This window comes from Schistocerca nitens, chromosome 1 (genome assembly GCF_023898315.1).
Source record: "Schistocerca nitens isolate TAMUIC-IGC-003100 chromosome 1, iqSchNite1.1, whole genome shotgun sequence".
Classification (NCBI taxonomy): domain Eukaryota; kingdom Metazoa; phylum Arthropoda; class Insecta; order Orthoptera; family Acrididae; genus Schistocerca; species Schistocerca nitens.
The window spans coordinates 257670825-257678569 of record NC_064614.1 but is presented as its reverse complement, the minus strand read 5'-3'; positions in this window follow the sequence as shown (position 1 = coordinate 257678569).

Below are 7745 nucleotides of genomic sequence, written 5' to 3'. Positions count from 1 at the left end.
TGTAAAGGCAGCTGAGAATTGATACCACATGAAAAATGAATGTGTATCATTCGTTTAACTGGAAACTGAGGAGGCAGTACAGATACCCATTCTTATTAAAGAAGACTTTTGTGACGCCATTTTATGTTCATCCCTTATAGGTCTCCTACTATACGAAACGTAGAACAGCAGGAGAATTACGAGTAAAAGTGCAACTCAAAGCATACTCCCACCCGAGTAATGGGCCTTATTAGCTTATGTAATGCTATTTCTGCTTCAGAGGCATGCTTCCGACTGTCGCGTTACCGCAGAAGCGGTCAGGCGATATAGCCTTTGTGGTATCTGGCATTTCGCGGATAGTGTACGGCGAGCCGGTGTTCACTTTGAAAGTGATTGATGGGGACTGCATTTAATCTTCCCTTAATGGAAGGCCTGCGAAAATTTACACGATACCCGTTTCACTCCGACAAATGTCAATCTATTTCAATTCATACCGTACAGGGTACGTCGCTGACCCGTAAGCGCGCTTGCCGAGATGGCTTCAAGCGATAAACTGGTTGAAGTGTTACAACCTCTTGTGATTTACGACCCCATATTTCATCTTCACTACAGGCAGGGCAGACAGGCGTTGAAACATTTGTAGACATTGTAACCTCCCTCTTACTAATCGGCCTATCCTGCTTGCGATATAAAATATGACCGTGGATCGCATGTATGCTTAATGTATTTTTAATAATTGGATAAGGCTATCTTTCCCGAAGAGATAATACCGATAATTAGTAGGAGGGAAGTGTTCAACAGATCATTCTGATGGAAAAGTCTACTAAAAATAAAAAGGAATTAAACCGAACAGGATTATAATTTGGAAAAATGAAAGCTATTTTGTGCATTCACTCACGAACAACATTGGGCAGAAAAGGGTTACCACTGATCAAGAATGGCCGAGCGGTTCTAGACGCTTCAGTCCGGCAGCGCACTGCTGCTACGGTCGCAGGTTCGAATCCTGCCTCAGGCATGGATGTGTGTGATGTCATTAGGTTAGTTTGGTTTAAGTATTTCTAAATCTAGGGGACTGATGACCTCAGCTGTCAAGTCCCATAGTGTGTAGAGCCATTTGAACCATTTTAACTGATAATGAATCTAAAAGTTACGCTAATGAATGAAAAGGAAATAATTAATGGTCGGCAGCCCACTAGGGCAATTTACATCCAAAATCCTGTACAAGATGATGGGAAAGAGAAACATGTATAATTAAACACTGACGTGACAACTGAAGGTTGACACGTTTTTTGACACTAATTGTGAGTATGTAATGATAAAGAAAACTGAGAAGTCACTCTTACGTTATGTTTGTCATTAAATTTTGAAAAAAACTATCGAGTAATGATTTGAAAATCTGTAGTTAAACGGTATGTTAGTATTGAACTTTGTTACGTGAACAATGACTTTCAGTGACCTCAACGTAATTTCATCAAAGAAATTTAGCAAAAAAGCAAACACTTTTACTTTGCAGTTATTTATTTTGCAAATTGGATTTCAAATTTTTGTCTGAACAACTGCGCCGTTTTTACTGACTTGAACAAAAATAAATAATAGAATATGAACCAAACCAAACAGCCATGTGCTCCAAGCTATATGTAAAACAAATAAAACTTCTGCTCTCTAAATTTGTACATTTCTTTAGATTTGGATTTTTTCCAGTGATTGATTCTCAAACTTGAAAAATGAAATTGCTTTACTTTACTCATATACTGAAGCCTCTGTTGTACAACAGTTAATTGAAAGTAGACTGAGGCTAAAATTATTAAAAGTGAAATTATTCATTAATAAACTGGCTGTAACTATTCAATTTAATTTTTACTCTCAGCTTATAAGGAAAAAAAAAAGGAACAAGAATCCTGCTAGGTAACAATGTCTGAGGACAATGCGGATACAGTTGCTCTTAGTTTAACTGATTATTATTTAAATAAATTTTATCACTCAAATCATATTCAGTTGTGCTGCCAGGTTAGTTGTTAACGTTAATACGTTCTACCAATGAACAATCGTACTTCAGTGCTGTGCATATGATGAAACTTGGAGCTGACAACGAATCTGTGTTTCTGGAACTGCTGCTGTTTTTGAAGACAGCAGCATCTTGTGGATCACGACTAGTTACAGGACTGGGAAATCGTAGTTAATACAGCCTCGTCCGCCCGTCCACTGTCCTTACTCCTGCTACTAGACATCTGGCCGGCGCGCGTACATGATTCCGCCGAAATGGCACTCTCTACTGCGAGAGCGTTAACACCACACTTCCGCACACTACAAGCGCTGGAACCCGTCTCCCCCTCTCCGAGCGCTCCGTGCAACAACTCCCTACCCAAAGATTTTACAGCGCACAAGCACTGCCATTACCGTTGCTAGTCGATGCAAATAACAATCCGTTTGGCTTTTCTCAGAGCTTATAAGTTTCACAGTAAGACACAGATAAATACAATGAAATGTCAATAGACTTCTATCTAAATTTACACATACAGTGAAGCAATGACCTTACTTAGTAGAAGAAAGCATTTAAATTACAACCATTTATGTACAATTCAGCAAAAACATTTATACATCGTTAGCAGGTGCCATGCATTCTGCATTTTCGGTGTTACGACGTGATACAGGAACTGAGAATTCCCCTTTCAGAATTAAGGAACTGAACACCTCCAGTTTCAGAATTCTGAGCGTGGACACTGTATTCTGGTAACTCGAGGTTCGAACTTGCGCTGCTGATCTAACTACGTCGTCGTCGACAGCGTTTTAAATCCTAATATTCTTTCCTTCCATATTTGAATGCGGAGCTACAAGTTTCTTGACTAGGAGTGCATGTTGCAAATGATGTAGTCGTCTGTAACAAATTTCAAGTATGCAGTTATTCTGCTCATATAAATGTTTCAGATTTCGTAATACTTGGCTGACAGACACTGAGACTCGCTAAAAGTGTCATGCTGCTTTACACATTTAAGATGTCAGTCAGAAGGTAATAACGTTCACATTTTTTATTTCGCTACCGTTGTCTGAAAATGCATGAAGTCCAACGGTAAGTTATCTTTACCGCGGTTGCCTCGAAATAGGGCTAACTTCTCTGACTATTCTTGTAGTATTTCGAGTTTAGTTATTGTGAACTGTTCATGGAGTCAACCCGTATGAAAAACGGCTTGCTGATTGTTTCCTGCAATCCAGTATTATCGAAAGTAGTTATATGTGCGCAATCGATGGAACACCATTTGTTCAGAGATATTTATGGGCCACCTGGTCCAGTTGTTGTGGAAAGAATTCATTATTATTCATGCTCTTCTCTCTTCGCCAGCAAATAATTTCTGTATACTGTAGAAGGCTGATGTTAGTTAGTTTAATGTTACATTGATAGTTTTGAATGAAAAATCGTAATGATGCGGGGCGATTCATTTTAGGTTCATATCGCAAATTTGTAACTATGGCTACATGCTGAAAACTTATTACATTACAATAATAAAAAATCTTTTATGAATTGAAAGAGGTGTCAATGAGAAGCTTTTTCTGTTTCTTTTTAAATTTTACTTCGCTGTTTGTCTAACATTCTACATCACAGGGTAACTGATCAAAAATTTTAGTTGAAGAATTATGCGCCCCTTTTTGTGCCTTTTTTTCTGGAATTGTTGTCATGTACACTATCGTTCCTTTTGACCGTAGTGGATTGATTACAACAAACGTCCTGAGGGAATAAATGTAATGTGAAGCAGTAGTCAGAATATCCAACTCCTTAAACAATATCTACAACAAGATCGTGGCGAGCACCATATATTATCCTTACAGCTTTCTTAAATACGAACCACTCCTGAACATTATTCCACGTGACAGTATGTTAACTTACTGATTTGACTCTCCTTAAGACTTGCAGTTATTGTAAGTGTAAATGGGACTGAACTAACTTATTTTAGGAGTTCAAAAATGTGCTTTCCCAGTTTAAAATTTTCAACAGTACAGAGACTTTCAAAGATACATTCAAATGAAGGAATTTCATGAGAGTTACTTTTTCAGCATACTTCTGTGATTCTTCCCTTGAATTGTTTGTCCCTATATTTTCTACTACAATTAAGATGTGATAATTAAGTATTTTTACTACCTTTGACTCATAATTTATAACCTTTCCATTCTATTTAATAGGGATGATATCCTGTGCTGTGGTTGGTTTTCCTGTCTCCCGTTTTACTGAGTCCATTTGTCTTAAGCCTGTTTTCGGAATTACCGATTTGTGTCATTATGTGAATGTTCCTCGAGTTTTAATAACTTTTCTTAGTAATTTTGAGTAGTTTGTGTAATGTGCAGCTACTGCAAGATGAGACATAGTTATGTCAATTGGGGACTTAAAATACCAGTTTAGATAATTATTTGTTTATGATATACAGAAGTTTCTGTTGAATTTGGAGATCATATGGAACACCATAAGAGAAGTTCGGGATTTGATTGACTTCACCACAATAAACACAAAATTGAAACTGCCATCAACTACGTAAGTAGCTTATAACGTCTTCCAAAGAAGGCTGTCTACTATTTACCACACAATAAAACTTCGTCTCATTTTGTCCATAAGTAAATTATGAAACATCCGGAGGTTAAGCAGAAATAATCAAAGAGAGATCAAGTCGTAACTCATTTTAAACGTGAATTACCAGTTGATACAAATGTCATGTGAACTAGCAATGTCCAGTGTCCAATATCATTGTAAATGTGATCTACCGATGAATAAAAGTACTTCCCTTACAACAATACGTCTATAGGAATGTTTTGTCCGCCAAAATACCTCCTGTCGTATCTTGTGTATCAATTGTCACGTCGGACCTAAAATACTTGTTACATGTGCAAATTGCCTGTATCCGTCAGTGCAGCTGTTATTTCAGTCTCAAGTCTGCTGAGAATATCCAGGGATATATACACTCCTGGAAATTGAAATAAGAACACCGTGAATTCATTGTCCCAGGAAGGGGAAACTTTATTGACACATTCCTGGGGTCAGATACATCACATGATCACACTGACAGAACCACAGGCACATAGACACAGGCAACAGAGCATGCACAATGTCGGCACTAGTACAGTGTATATCCACCTTTCGCAGCAATGCAGGCTGCTATTCTCCCATGGAGACGATCGTAGAGATGCTGGATGTAGTCCTGTGGAACGGCTTGCCATGCCATTTCCACCTGGCGCCTCAGTTGGACCAGCGTTCGTGCTGGACGTGCAGACCGCGTGAGACGACGCTTCATCCAGTCCCAAACATGCTCAATGGGGGACACATCCGGAGATCTTGCTGGCCAGGGTAGTTGACTTACACCTTCTAGAGCACGTTGGGTGGCACGGGATACATGCGGACGTGCATTGTCCTGTTGGAACAGCAAGTTCCCTTGCCGGTCTAGGAATGGTACAACGATGGGTTCGATGACGGTTTGGATGTACCGTGCACTATTCAGTGTCCCCTCGACGATCACCAGTGGTGTACGGCCAGTGTAGGAGATCGCTCCCCACACCATGATGCCGGGTGTTGGCCCTGTGTGCCTCGGTCGTATGCAGTCCTGATTGTGGCGCTCACCTGCACGGCGCCAAACACGCATACGACCATCATTGGCACCAAGGCAGAAGCGACTCTCATCGCTGAAGACGACACGTCTCCATTCGTCCCTCCATTCACGCCTGTCGCGACACCACTGGAGGCGGGCTGCACGATGTTGGGGCGTGAGCGGAAGACGGCCTAACGGTGTGCGAGACCGTAGCCCAGCTTCATGGAGACGGTTGCGAATGGTCCTCGCCGATACCCCAGGAGCAACAGTGTCCCTAATTTGCTGGGAAGTGGCGGTGCGGTCCCCTACGGCACTGCGTAGGATCCTACGGTCTTGGCGTGCATCCGTGCGTCGCTGCGGTCCGGTCCCAGGTCGACGGGCACGTGCACCTTCCGCCGACCACTGGCGACAACATCGATGTACTGTGGAGACCTCACGCCCCACGTGTTGAGCAATTCGGCGGTACGTCCACCCGGCCTCCCGCATGCCCACTATACGCCCTCGCTCAAAGTCCGTCAACTGCACATACGGTTCACGTCCACGCTGTCGCGGCATGCTACCAGTGTTAAAGACTGCGATGGAGCTCCGTATGCCACGGCAAACTGGCTGACACTGACGGCGGCGGTGCACAAATGCTGCGCAGCTAGCGCCATTCGACGGCCAACACCGCGGTTCCTGGTGTGTCCGCTGTGCCGTGCGTGTGATCATTGCTTGTACAGCCCTCTCGCAGTGTCCGGAGCAAGTATGGTGGGTCTGACACACCGGTGTCAATGTGTTCTTTTTTCCATTTCCAGGAGTGTATCTTCTGCTATGCCACCATTTAGAGTGCATGGAAACACAAACGTTGAGGAAGGAGAGAACTATTTGATATTAGAGGAGGATAAAGATATCTCCAGTGAGGAGGATCAACTGGAAATGTGTTCTGGGCTTAAGGTGCTCCCAGAGAATACTTTATCAATGGGAATAGTTTCAGAGGAATGGCATTCACACTCATGACGGATTAACTATAACTAATACTTCTGTTTACCAGACCAATGCAGGAAAAAGGGATCAAAGGTGAACTAGGGTCTACCCACGTAAAGCACCCACTGGAAGCACTTAACATGTTACTCGACCATTTTACGTTTTTGTGCGGTATGAATACGTACTGAGAAAATGAGAAAAACCGTAAAAACCAGGAATTTTTCACTACTCTCCGAAAAATGGTGAAATTTCTGTGGTGGTTTTAGATATCTTATCAAGACTTCTCATAAGTTGTATGTGCATCCTGATATGTTAGTTACTTCTCCTATACATCAAAAGGGAGGACTAGGTCGGCATAAAGTTAAGTGAAAACAACCAATGATGAATTTGAAAGCACGGACGTTAGCATAAAGAGAGCATGAATTCCACTGTTGAAGGCAGAGGTGAGAGTGGACATGTGGAAAGACAACATTGAGGGCCTCTATGAGAGGGGGGGGACCTATCCAGTGCCGTGAAAGAACAAGAAACAGGAGTCGATGGGAAGGAGATAGGAGATCCAGTATTACAATCACACTTTAGAAGAGCTTTGTAAGACTTAAAATCAAATAAGGCAGAAGGAATGGATAACATTTCATCAGAATTCCTAAAATCATTGGGGAAGTGGAAACAAAACGGTTATTCAAGTAGGTACATGACACTGGCGACGTACCATCTGACGTTCGGAGAAACATCATCCACACAATATGCAAGACTGCAAGAGACGACAAGTGCCAGAATTGCCTCACAGTTAATGTAACAGCTCATACATCCATGTTGCTGACTAGAATAATGCAGAGATGAATGGAAAAGAAAATTGAGGAGCTGTTGGATGAAGGTCAGCTTGAAACAACACAGTTTAATACTGTAAATTATTTGTATTGATTTATTATGAGTAATGTAAAGCATATATTCTTTATATGAAGGTAGTATCTGTTCCCGAAAGAACAGATACTATTAATGACCGTGCAGCTCTCTCACGGGGACCGTGCACGGGATAAGCCCCTGCAGGTACACTATCCTCTGTGCCCTCAGTGGCTCAGATGGATAGAGCGTCTGCTATGTAAGCAGGAGATCCCGGGTTCGAGTCCTGGTCGGAGCACACATTTTCAACATGTCCCCAATGATGTATATCAACGCCTGTTTGGAGCTAGGGTGTCGAATTAATTATCATTTCATATAGTCTTTAATATGTAATGTCTT